The sequence below is a fragment of the Lactuca virosa genome, chromosome 5 (assembly GCF_052849685.1).
Source record: "Lactuca virosa cultivar CGN04683 chromosome 5, Lactuca_virosa_CGN04683_v6, whole genome shotgun sequence".
In the NCBI taxonomy this organism is placed as follows: Eukaryota; Viridiplantae; Streptophyta; class Magnoliopsida; order Asterales; family Asteraceae; genus Lactuca; species Lactuca virosa.
Window position 1 is genome coordinate 77,346,323 of NC_136430.1, and position 14,327 is coordinate 77,360,649.

The window sequence follows — 14,327 nt, forward strand, 5'->3', positions numbered from 1 at the left end:
AGATGCATAACTCAAGTAAGCACATAAGACCTTCCGGTCACACATAAATACCACTCTAGGTAACGTATAGTGAGAAGACTAACCTCGGTTAGCAGATAACCGACAAGCACTCGGAAATCTTGGACTAGCCTCCGCCTAACACATAAGACAAGCATCTCAATCATTATCCGCCTTATTACTCTTTATACTTTAATTCTCTTTTCCTCTTTTGACCCTCAGGATGGGTAAAAGACCATTTTACCCCTCCTTGGCCCCACCTGCCCCTTACTAGACCACTCATGAAGTCAACAGTAGTCAACTTGGGTCAACATTCCATGTTGACCTCACTCCCCAAGTGCACACCTGTGACTCGCCGAGTCCCCTCAAATTCTCCATGATCTTCCTAGGGTTCGCTCAGCTCACTGAGTTGACTCCCAACTCGATGAGTCAACACTGACCAAGGCTACTGGGTCACACCCGCTACAACTCGTCGAGTCATCCCATGGACTCGGCGAGTTGGCTCCATTGGATTACTCATTCAGCCACCTGAGGTCATATCTGTAACTCTAACTCATAGATCTGACCTCCTAATACCCAAAAGTCACATAAAGGTCCGATCTTGATATCCATGCATAGCATATTTTGCTCTATATGCCATTTAGACTCCATTAAAGCTTCCTAACTTCAAAACCTCAAGTTTTCACAACAATGGCTTCCTACTTTCTGACTCTCTAGATCATACAAGATCCAGATCTATGGCATACTTAGAAGAGGGGGGTTTGATGCACCCAAAACCCCACCAAAAGTGATATGAGCCCTAATTTCTCATACTCAAAGGATCTATTCAATAAAACAGGAAAGGTAAGGGCTTCATACCTTGATCTGAAGCTAAAGATGGGGATGAAATAGATCCACAAGCTCTCTTCTTGATCCTTGCAACACCCTTGATCTTCTCCCCAAGGAATGACCTCCAATGAGCCCCTTTCCCTCTCTTGATCACCAATGACTCTAGGGTTTCTCTCAAGTGACGAATGACGCTAATGAGGGGTGTCAAGGAGGCTATAAGTGCCTTTAAATAGGCCCAGGCCCTAGAGAATTAGGGTTTCTGCCAACAGCGCTGACTCGGCGAGTCATCTCTCCAACTCGTCGAGTCCATTCATTAACCACGTCACCAAGTTGTGACCCTACTCGACGAGTTTAGGCACCAACTCGTCGAGTCCCTCCAAAATCCTTGAATTAAATACTCAAAACAATATACCTGGTAAACCGGATGTTACACCTTGTCTTATGATAATGATTGGAAATGACAGATTCACATGGATAGGAACACATACACCATAAAATCTAAGTGACATAAGGTTTCTATCCACTTCATGATAATGATTGTGAGGAAACACTTTCACTAAGAATATTTTGAGGAGATAGCAGTTGTGTTAATTGCGTTCTCAAATTCGATTATGATTACGGCATCCATCTTCACTAAGAAGATTCAGTACTTGTTGTTGTAAGTTCTGAAATAGTTTAGACACACATATGAGCTTTCTAATAAAAGGTGTATGAGCTTAGATAAAGATTTATCGAAGCATCTTGTATCAGAAATCTGAACTTTTGTAAGAAATTCAATAAGTATTGACTTCTAAAAGTCCAGCTGATTTCTGGGTACATGTCAAAGCTAGTGGGAGCATAAGTGTTATCCTAATAAGTATGTAATCATTATGCTAGTGGGAGCGTAATTGTTATACTAAGTATTGCGAGTCAACAATGTTCTTTATAGCAAACAATGTTTTAAATTGAAAAGTTGCAAGGTTTGAAAAGTTGTTTCGCTATAGTAAGGGAGAGGATACTTATACTTTATTTCGAATCTAAAAGTGTAGATTGAAGTATTAATCAAGAATTAGTCATGAGCATATATGAATGTCAGGTTGAAATGTTTCAACATTGGAAATTCTATGTTGGAACTGTTGGATTAGGTGTCTAAGCCCATAACTATTATTGGTATGTACTTGACCCGAGAGTAGCATGGTCCATTTGGGTTGCATGGCATCGGAACAATTTGGATAGACTTTTGTGAGAAGAGGATATTTATGATTTATTAATATATTATAAGTTCTAATATATTAATATTATTTAATTAGTATTGATCAAGAATTAGTTTGGAATTAATTTTGTGATCAAAACAGACTAATTAAATAAATGGCGATTGATTTGGTAAATCATTCATTCTTATAAAGTGGGCTTATGATCCGTAGTTCTTCATGTTGGGCTAAACCCATGTGGTGACCCATGGATACTCCATGGAGGTTAAAACCCATGGATCATGAAGAATATGGAAAGTCATGAGTTACATGGTGTAACCCTAATGTGCACACTATATAAGAAGCCTAATAACTCATGAAATTGGCACTAAGGAGTGACTACAGATGGACACATGAGGGCTAGCCGATTCTGAGTGTAAATGATCTTCTCTCAACTTATTCCAATTGTTGGTGGTGTTGTGTGAACCATTTGAGGTTCAACACTTGGGGCACTAAGCTCTTTAAGGTCCAAGGAATCAAGCTACAACAAAGGTATGTCATTCAACTATATTTTTTATTGTATATACTCCATAATATGCTAGTTAGGATGATACCTTGGAAATATTGATATTTTCATGTATAATAGAGAAAACATAGATCCAAGGTATTTATGGTTGCATGTACACCTTAGGAGTGTTAGAATGCTCATAACCCAACAGTGGTATCAGAGACTAGGGTTGTTTTCAATTACACTTGATGCTACTTGCTTGAAAAGGCTGAAAAAACTTGTTTTTGTGCATTCTGGACAGTGAACTCGCCGAGCCCACTGATGGACTTGCCGAGTCCACTCACAAACTCATCCAACTCGTCGAGTTTGTTCATGCACTCGACAAGTTGGAGCCCCTGACAGCATATTTTCGAGTTTTAAGGCTGGAATTGGTCTAGGATCATTACCCTAAGCTGTTTTTGAACTTATAAACCTGCTTTTGATGTGGTAATAATCATGCTAATCCAATTCAAAAGATAATTGTCAAAGTTTCATGTTTTGTATTAGTTTAATGGTTAGGCTAATTACATGAAAATTGTTTGATTTGAATTGTCTTGTTCATATGAGTTTAATCTAGATCATGAATATTGTTAGATATGTTTGTTAGTTTATTTGGTGATTTAAATGGCCTTTAATGGATTCCATAACTTGTCCTCAAGTTATGGAAAACCAAAAGTTTTTCCTTTAAAAGGTTATTAAAGCCATAGGTTATTAACTTGAAGAGTCTTTTCCCATATATAGTTTTATGAACTCCATAACTTGTCCTCAAGTTATGGATTCTTAAGAGTCTCTCCATTAAAGCTATATTAAACTCATATGTTATGGATTCCAAAAGTTTTTTGAATTGTTCAAAACTTTCCCTCAAGTTTTGGAATTTGTAAAGTTACCCCTCATGTATACTTTAGTTCCAAACCCTAGAATTTTAAAAGTTTAAAATTTAACCCTTATACTGTTATAATATTATAGGTTTAATATTTATATATATGTATAAGAGCAAGTCAGTCTTACCGTTAGTAGGCCTCACTCACGAAGCGAATCTATAATGGGGTATAAGGTTACTACCTATAAAATGGCAGTTTAATGGGTGTCCACTCTCACCCACCGCTTCCTTGACTGGTGGAGGGTCGTTAGCCGAACGGGTAGGATAGGAATCTAATTCTCCCTTCATTAAAAGTATAATGATAAATACTAAGTAACTAAACACCTATAAATTCCTAAATCTTAGTTACTTAGGAAAATGTGAATATGGTGCTAACCCACGAAATTGCACTTTGCACCTTGTTAAGCCGTTAGTGGAGCGTGTGTGGTTAATCGGCACACTAATATGGACTAACAGTGCGTGGCAAAGGGTAGCTTGATGTTAATCATAGATCAATGGAGCGTGTGTGGTTAACCGGCACATTGATTAGGTGGTTGTAACATTGGGTGTACCATGTTAATTTACATGGTTATTCACTCCTTGTTTATGATCCTCGGCATCCCAGTCACGACCTTGAAGGGCACAATCGAGATTTAAACATACCATTGAATTGTTCAATGAATCTCAAAGGATCTAGGATTTTCAATTCACTTAAAACCTAAAATTAGTTTTCGTTTTTCGTGGTGGAAATTGGTAAATCGTCATTTACCTACCTTCAAATACTTTTCAGTTTGGATTACGGCATCCCTCTTCCAAATTGTAAAATATTGTGTTGGGTCCTAGCCTTAATATTTCATTTGGGTGTTATATTAAGGACTTAAAATCAACTAAACTTGAATTTCTCCCATTGTAGATGTCTAGTTCAGACAACTATGGTCTTACCAAATCCTTTGGAACAAGCTTTCCTCTTGAAGATGATGTCCCGCGGTTGGGTCGTGGAAGTCATACTTCACTTCCTCGACCTCCTCCAATAATCATCCCTAACCCACAAGTTCAAAGACTTGGAAAAAATTCAAGGTCACTCAAGCCCTAATTGAAATGAAACATGAAGATGGAAGGCCTGTGTGTACTCACGTCTTGGAGATGAAGTCACATATTGACAGGCTAAGAGTATTGGGTGTCGAAGTCTCAAGGAAGTTGGCTGTTGACTGGGTTCTTCAATCACTTCCTGAGTCATATAGTGAGTTCATTAAGGACTACTATGTGACAGACCACAACATGACCCTTATTGATCTTAGATATTTTTTTTCTTGCTGCTGAATCAGCAATGATTTGGCGCACTGGAAAAGCGAATTTGATAGGAAGATCTACTCCCCAAACTTCCATGGACATTGACAATGGAAACATTGGAAGTCCAGAAAAGATTTCTCTTTCCAAGGGAAAGAGAAAGGCTAGGTATGGGATTGTCCCGTGTACCATTCCCAAAGAGTCCATATGTTTCTGTTGCCAAGAGAATAAGCATTAGTTGCGAAGCTGCCCTGACTACCTGAAAGATCTGAGAAAAGGTAGAATCAAAAAGTTTGACTCTGCTTCAGGTAAGTCTACTATCTAACTCTATTAAGTTCCTAATTGTTGATTCTTAATACATGATTTGACAAGGTTGCATTTTGATGTTTTGTAGGATCATGCAAAGTGAAGGAAGCTTAAAGGAAGAGTATGTTGAATCCGATCCCGAAGATGGATTTCAATCGCATGGTTCGATGATCGGATTTTTGAGCTGTTGCTTAAGAGTTATGATAGATTGCTAGGAAATATGTAATAACATAGTTTTCATTTGTAGTTGCATTGTAAGGAAAAGTTTTTTCCGCATTATATAAATAAATAAAATTTTGTTTTATTTTCTCTCCTTGCAATGGAATTTGTGAAAATTGATGTTTGTATGTTTCTATGTTAGCAATATGAATTTGATTCTTTTGTTTGTGGTAGTGTCGAGTATTTGCCAAATAAGGAAAGATTCTCATCACCCAAGTTTCAATTGGACAAAAACTTCGAATCATGCAAGTTGTATTGTATAATGAATGAGAATTTTCATCTTTGGTAAATTAAGACTAATTCCTTGTTCACATGTATATGTGAGTCAAGTGAAGGACTAGGGGATCGGGTACACTGGGTGTGCACTGGTCAAGATCCACCACAAAGATCGATAAGACTATTTGTCATTATTTACTAAAGTTTAGTAAAACATGGTTATGCTTACAAGTTTAAGTATAATTATGGATCATTGGAAAAGTTTCAATGTATGGCAGGACAAATAAGAAGAACCAAATTAGGCAGAAAGATAAAAGTTTCTCCAATCTGAAAAGATGGGAGAGTACTTTAATATCGTATTTTATGATCATCTTAACGATTATGGAAAACCATATCACAATTGATCCTCTAAAGACATCTTAGTGCATTTGTATGTCTAAGAAGAGGAATCGTGAGTTGTTGAAATAGTTTAAATCAAGAAGATGAGTCATACTTCGTTCCCAAAACAAGTCTTAGAGTAATACTCCAAGATTGTAACCTTGAGTGACATAATCTTAAGAAAGGTTTAAAACACTTATCAAATGTAGAGTAAAAGTTTTCTATTCTTGTACATTTGAAATTGGTAAGTTCTGATGTTTTGGATAAAACAAAGACCAACTAAGGCAAATTGTGTAAAGTGTTTTTCTTGATTAGAATCCGCACTAACTCTTGAATATTTGTTTGTCAAGTAATGTTCCTTGACAAAGTGAATCATATATGTATATAGGTCAGTGGGAGTGTTAAAGATCTTGACAAATTTCAAGAACTAATCAAGAATAAACCTATTGTTAAACACTAGCACACGAATTGAGGTTTGTGACCTATCGTGTTGACATATTCTTGTTTATGTGCACATTCCAGTTAAAGTTGACTATGCATGTGAGTTCTGAGAGTTCTCAATTGGTTGCATAACAACCTGGAAGCAATGGTAGGCCCTTGTGCTGCCAGGTGGCAAGAAATTAAGATTGAACAAGTTCAGATTGAACTGCTTATCTCTCGACTCCCCGAGCTACCGATCATTATACAACTTAGATAAGTACGGGATTCTTATAACATAACCATAAGTCCTCACTGGGGTAGAAGACCATTCCACCCCTCTCATACTCTTGTCCAAATGCCTTCAAAAGTCAAACTAGGTCAACCTTGGTCAAAGTCAACAGTCAAAGTCAACACTCCGATTTGAATCAACTCGTCGAGTCACCCCTCGTGACTCGTCGAGTTCCCTTGCTACTCCTAGTCATGAAAACACGAACCAACTCGTCGAGTTCCCTTGCTACTCCTAGTCATGAAAACACGAACCAACTCGTCGAGTCCCTTCAAAGACTCGTCGAGATCCTTCTGTATAGAATCTGGACAAACCAACTCAACTCATCGAGTCCCTCCATGGACTCGCCGAGTTCCTCAGTTTGTTTGGGCCTTTTTAATGGATTAAGCCCCTACTCTTCACATATAAGCTTCATACTTCTCATATACACTGAAAATGTCCTTTTAAGGGTAAAGTTTCCAGCTTTACCTGTTAATACTCTCACTTAATGGCTATAGCTCAAACCCTAGTCCGTTAAGACTTAGATCTTGATCCAAATTTCACCAAAACTGCAAGATAACTCATGGGGTTGTAGATTTGGACTCTAGGGGCAAGAAAAACACGTAAAACTTCAAGATTTATCTACATGCATGGCCTTTTGGAGCTAAAAAGGCCAAAATAGACGCTTAGAGGTTGCATGGGACTTACATGGCCATAAAGTTGGCACCTTTGTTGCATAAGAGTCCCTCTAGACACTAGATCAGAAGTGTTCCTTTCTTGGGACATCCAAATCCCAAGAGTCAAGCTTCTTGGACCAAAACCCACTAGAAAAGGTGCTAAGAAGATCTAAGTACTCAATGAGCAAGGTGGAGACTTTCTTACCCAGAAATGATGACAAAGGCAAGGTGTTTCTGGATCTACTAGCTTCTTATTGGTTCCACAAGCTTCTCCTTCTTCCTCATGCTCCAAAGCACCCAAGATTCACTCAAAAATGGCTCACAAGCTCTCAAAATGGATTAGGGTTTATACAATGGAGGGTGGAAATGAGGCTGAAAAGTGGGGAATAGGATGCTTAAATAGGGTACAAAAACTCAGATTTAGGGTTTCCCAAACCCAGACCAACTCTTCGAGTTGGTCCCTCCAATTCGTCGAGTAGTTTTCCCAACCCGCGTCCCAAATCTATTCCTACTCGTCGAGTTCTCCTCCTTGGAATTGACGAGTTGCCCTCTTGAGTTGGGGTTTTTATTTCCTTAATTGTACTTCAAGTTTTCTGGGTGTTACACAATGGCGAGACGGAACCCCCAATACATGATCTATAACTTCGAGTTTGAACATGCAGCCCCACACCTATACCATGCACGGTCCCACGTCGAAGAACATAAGAAAATCAAGTCATGTCTCGGACGCATATATGATACTAGATCGAGATGATGACCCCTACCCCAAATGTTCCAAACCCACAACCCAAAATCATACGTACCACACACACTCGTACCGTAGTCCCATGGCTAATGATCGAGAACACATGAAAGGAAAAGTATCGTGTCTTATTCCCTGACACTGGAGGATCGATAGCTTGCTGGAACCCGCAATGCATGATCCATAACCTCGAGCTGGAACATACAACCCCGCACCAATACCATGCACGGTCCCACATCGAAGAACATAAGAAAATCAAGTTGTATCTCGGACCCATATATGATACTAGATCGAGCTGATGACTCCTACCCCAAATTATCCATACCCACGGCCCACACTCGTACGTACCACCCGCACTCGTATAGTGGTCCCCTGGCTGATGCTCGAGAACACACGAATGGAAAAGTCTCGTCTCTCGTTCTATGACATTGGAGTACTTATGGATGGCCGAAACCCCTAATGTATGATCCATAACCTCGAGTTTGAACACACAACCGGTCACTCATACCATGCAGGGTCCCACGTCAAAGAACTAAAGAAAATAAAGTTGTGTATCGGACCCATATATGAGACTAGATCGAGCTGACGACCCTACCCCAAATGATCCATACCAACGACCCATACTCGTACGTACTACCCGCATTCATATCGTGGTCCCCTGGCTGATGATCGATAACACACGAAAGAAAAAATCTCATATCTTGTTCCATGACAATGGAGTACTTAAGGCCGAACGAAATCCCCAATGCATGATCCATAACCTCGAGTTTGAACATGCAGCCCCGTACCTAAACCATGTATGGTCCCACGTAGAAGAACGTACGAAAAGCAAGTCGTGTCTCGGACGCATATATGATACTAGATCGAGCTGATGAACCCTACCCCAAATGATCCATACTTACAACCCACACTCGTACATACCACTCGCACTCGTACCGTGGTCCCCTGGCTGATGATCGAGAATGCACGAAAGAAAAATTCTCATGACTCGTACCACGACACTGGACTACCAATGGTTAGCCGAAATCCCCAATGCATGATCCATAACCTCGAGTTTGAACATGCAACCCCTCACCTATATCATGTAGGGTCACACAACGAAAAATATATGAAAATTGAGCCGTGTCCCGTGACTCGTTCCATGACACTGGAGTACCAATGGCCGGTTGGAACCCCCAATGCATGATCCATAACCTCGAGTTTGAACACATAGCCCCGTACCCATACATGTACGGTCCCACTTAAAATAACATAAGAAAATCGATTTGTGTCTCGGATCCATATATGATACTAGATCGAGATGATGAACCCTACCCCAAATGATCCATACCCATGACCCACACTGGTACGTACCACCCGTACTCATACCATGGTCCATTGGCTGATGGTCGAGAACACACGAAAGGAAAAGTCACATGTCTCGTTCCATGACACTGGAGTACCGATGGACGGTCGGAACCCCCAATATATGTTCCTTAACCTCGAGTTTGAATACGCAGCCCTGCACCCATACCATGCAGGGTCCCACGTTGAAGAACATATGAAAATTAAGTCGTGTTTCAAACTCATATATGATACTAGGTCGAGTTGCTAACTCCTACCCAAAATTATCCATACCCACAATCCACGCTCGTACGTACCACCCGTACTCGAACCATGCTCTGCTAGCTGATGATCGAGAACACATGAAAAGAAAAGTCTCGTGTCTCCTTCCATGACACCGCAGTACCGATGGTCATCCAGAACCCTAATGCATGATCCATAACCTCGAGTTTGTACACACATCCAAACACCTATTCCATGTAGGGTCCCATGTCGAAGAATATAAGAAAATCAATTCGTGTCTCAACAATTCACCGATTCATTATCGACGTCATTTTTTTGGTTTCCTTAAAGCATATTGTTTTCGATATCCAACTCTTATTTCTATACTAATGGATGCCGTCAATGACGAAATGCAATTTGATAACCATGGAAACGAAGATGAGATATTTACTGATAATGACCCAGAAACAAGAGAAGATAATTCATTATCTGGTACTGAAAGTACTGATGAAACTAGTGACAATAATGATGAAGGTTGGTGATATGTGCAAATGTAATCATGTATTTCATGCATATTTCTAATACTTTTAGCTACAATCATGATTAGTTTTGGACAAAATGTACTTATTATGTTTGAAATCTATTTTGTAGTTACAAAGACATGCTCGAGACATAAAGGAAGTAAATAAGAAACTATAAGCAAGAAAACGGTAGCTAGAAGAAAAAGAAGAAAAAAATAGACTTGAAGACAAAGGACCACGTCGTGGTGATCATCCACCACGTCGTGATAAACGAAAGATTCTCGACCAATGAGCTGAGTTGGAGAATACGAGATATGCATGAAGACCATGATGTGGTGCCTTTCATCCACGACGTAGTGATCAGATAAATGACAACTATAAATATTCTGAAGAAAATTTCGACTGAAAATCTTTAGAAACTCAGAAGAAGATCGAGAATCAATTTGACCCCAAGATTTGAAGAAGATTTAGAAGAATTCTACATAGATCCATTCGATTTGCTAAATATACTTATGTCTAGTCTAATTTGCATGGATTTTGTGTGTTTTTCTGCTACTATGAGAAGTTAATAACCTTATACTTCTGTTTGGTGAAGATGAACCTGATCTTATAGTGTTGATTTTGATTTATTGATATTAGATATTGATTTTTCTTATCTTTGATAATTAAACCCTAGCATGTTCTAGTTCTAGTTTATATTGCGTATAAATTAGATTTTGTGTGATAGTTGATCATTCTAATTACATGAATTTGTCACCTAATTGTTTATGATCATTAAATAATTAGAGCTAGGATTAATCACATCTTAGATAAAGTAATTAAAGATAGCAACTTTAACTGGGTTAGAGAGCATAAATAATTTTAAATTTTGGTTGCTTAACGTGATCATAGGAAAGTAACTATCATTCATAGTCCAATTTGTCCTCATTATCGATTTTGTGTTTAACTTGTGCTTGATCATTGCATGGTAATTCATAAACTGATAAGTCCAAATTTTTGATCATAATAGCTAGCTAACGAATTGGTAATCAATATATATTCAGTCCACTAGAAATCAACCATAGAAGAAGGTAAAATCGGATCTAAGCAGAAGTAGTCTTTAAATCTTGAAGTAAATTCGTTTTCTTTGTTTTCTTAATTTTTTAGTTGATAGTAATTTGAATTAAGTTCTTCTGATCTTGCAGAATCAGTAAAAACCCCCACTTTAAATTTGTTTCTTAGTTTAATTAGAAGTAGTTAGATTAATTAATTAAATTTTGTTCCCTGTTCTCGACACCCGACTTACCCAAGTTATTCTATAATCCGACTAGGTACACTGCCAATAGGTGCATAATTTAGTTAACTTAGTTAGGTTATAAATTTAAAACAAGTAGGTACTTTTGTGCACATCAATTTTTTTAAGTCGTTGCCAGGGAACAGCTTATTTAATTTATAGTTTAATTGCTTTTAGTTATACAATCCTTTTTGTAGGGTAAAAACCGCAAAAAAGTTGTTTTTCTGCATCTATTTTTCTCTTTGAGCTGCAACCACGTCGTGGTTGTTTTGGCCACGTCGTGGTTACGTCTCAGTAAGTTTTTTGTTTAGTAATTTTTATTCGTTTTATGCGTTTTTGTTTTGTTTTGTTTTTAATTCTGTAATTTATGACCTGAGGATCTAAAACTCCAATAATTCCACCACTTCAAGATCCAGAATCAGCTTTTCATAAAAAAAAAAGGACAAGAAGGTCAACGAGTCAAGTAGCAGTTTTCAGTCGGACAAGGGTTTTGAAAATTTCGAGAGGACACCTGATAAGAAGGGAATTAGTTCCGAGGCAGGAACATAAAGTGATACGGACGAAAACAATATAAAAAGCGAGGGTGAGGAAATTGCGGATATCACGAGAATGACTGTGGGATATTACAAGAAGAGGATACGTGAAGATAATGAACCAGGTCTTGTACCACCCGAGATTCCAGTTGAAACAAGTTTTGAGCTCAAGGGGAACATTCTATCAATTCTCAAAGGAATACCTTTTTCCGGGAAAGAATACGAAGATGCATTCCAGCATATTGATGATGTAAAGGACATTGCAAACTACTTCAATGTTCCAAACGTGCCACGAGAGTCAGTATTACTTAGGATGCTTCCGGTAACATTTACCAATGAAGCTAATGTTTAGTTGAAATCACTCGCGCCTGGATCCATTACTACTTGGGAAAATATTCGTGACGCTTTCATTGACCAATTCAGTCCACCTTCAAAGATCTGAAATCTAAAGAAAAAGATTGCTAATTTTCAACAAGAAGTTGGAGAGTCCTTATATGAAGCATGGGAGAGATACAAAGGGTTTCTTAGGAGTTGTCCTCAACATGATCTAAATGTCCAGCAAGAAGTGACAATTTTCTATGATGGAGTGAATGTCACAACCAGCAACTCCTTGAATATCAAGGACCAATGACGAAGAACTAACCGACAACCATTAAGGAGTTGATTGAAGAATTTGCAAAGCACTCATGCGAGTATATAGTTGTAATGGAATCGACTATGAATTACGAGATCAAAGTAAAGTAAGAATGATGAACACAAGATCTAAATAATGTCTGTTTGGCTCAATTATGCCTTCAAGAGTATAGAGAGTGTTTAGACAAAATTATGAAAATTTCTTATCTATCTCTAGTACACATTTAATATATATAGGGATACAGAAAGTACAAATAAATATAAGGGGCTTTTCATCAAAGCTTCGAAACAAAAATGCCCTTATAAGAACATTACAAACTATCGAAACTATCCAAGACATTCGACACCTCACAGCACTATTTGACATCTACATTCTCCCCTTTATGAGCAGTGGCGAATCAGTTCATCAAGATGTTTGTAGCTTGATGAATAACCCTTCGGATTTCAGCATACCAATTGACAATCTTCCGAATTTCAGCCTTCTCTTTATCGTTGTTCTTGGTACAACAATTCATTCGCACCATGAAATTTGTGTAATTAGGTGTAGTATACCTTTCGACATCACAAACGTGAAATAGAAATTTTGAATTGTTGCGCTTCTTATTTTTGCCAACAAACACAATTCCTAAAGGTTTCAAGCAAATCTCTCCATCTTCGTAATTTATCAAACTAGCCTTACTCATAAGCATAGTTTGAGGAACTGTGATCTCTTTATCCAATGCTTTTGCCAGTTCGACATCAGTTAAGGCCAAAGCACCATAGTATCCATCTACAAAAACTTTCAAATGAGCAAAACCATTCAAAAAAATCTTCTCTGTTGGTCACTTGCGGCTTCGAAATATCAACACTCTTCATAATCTTCGCAACAACCAGCAAATCATGAAGATTCATTAAAGGAAAGTCTGCAACCGAGAAGTCGAATGCAATGTTGTTGGCTCAGAATGCATGATATCGATAATTCTGCAACATACCCTCAAATAGAACATCTTTGGATATGTCGAAAACCTGAACTATCTTTACCAGAGATGATATCTCCTCCTCCCTTTTTCCAAGCACAACATGGAATCGAAACTTCAAACGCTTGAATTCAACTTTGTCCTTGTACTTATCAGCAATTTCGAACTGCTCATACAAGAACATCATCCTGTTCACTGGAAAGTCCAACTCATTCAAGTTTGAGTTCTTAGTGTCAAAGCTTTTCTTAGGAGCCTTTTCAAAGTCGTACATCTCCCCTGTAACTGTTAAAGCTTCGATATTCTCATAAGAATAAAGCTTTGTCGGATCACCTTTCTTGAGACCAGGATGATCATTTGCTATTTGATGAAGAACGCTTTGTATCAGCTTTTGTTTCTCCATCTCCTATTCAAAGGCAACTTTCTTCTCCTATTTCGAAAGCTCTACACTTACTCCTTTTCCCTTCCCTTTATTTGCTTCAGTAGGCTTGGGTTTCAAAGAACTTGAATCTCCAATGACAATTCCGTTTATCAAAGGCATTGTTGTTGTTGTTGATGATGATGTTACAGTAACAGTTTTTGGTAAAGAAGTTGGAATATTAGTAGTTAAAACTTTTCCAACTACTTTCGCATCACCACCTGCATTGCCAGAACCACCTTCACCTTTATTGATGCCAACATTTCTCCTTTCTCCCCTTGCACCCCTGTGACAACAGGCGGGGCATTCGTTGGCATGAAGTTTGCAAAATTTCGCAAGTGGAGGCAAGTCATTGTTAGTGGCTGACTCTAGCAAGCGAAATTTCTCAATGAAAAATTCAGGAGAAAGTAATGAAGACTTTGAAGATTCATACTTGGACATAAGATCCTTTAATTCAACCAACAACTTATCAACTTTCCCAAAACTTGTATCATCCACCTCAGCCTTCTGATCAAGTTTCTGAGCCATGGATCGATACCAT

At 38.3% G+C, this 14,327-nt stretch overlaps 1 non-coding gene across 1 annotated transcript; it reads right to left on the reverse strand.

Annotated features, from left to right (window-relative positions):
• Window positions 1-12,224: 12,224 nt before the first annotated feature.
• On the reverse strand, window positions 12,225-12,331 carry LOC145118273 (small nucleolar RNA R71). The gene has a single exon (XR_013713232.1). It is a non-coding gene; the product is annotated as a small nucleolar RNA R71 (small nucleolar RNA).
• Window positions 12,332-14,327: the final 1,996 nt, after the last annotated feature.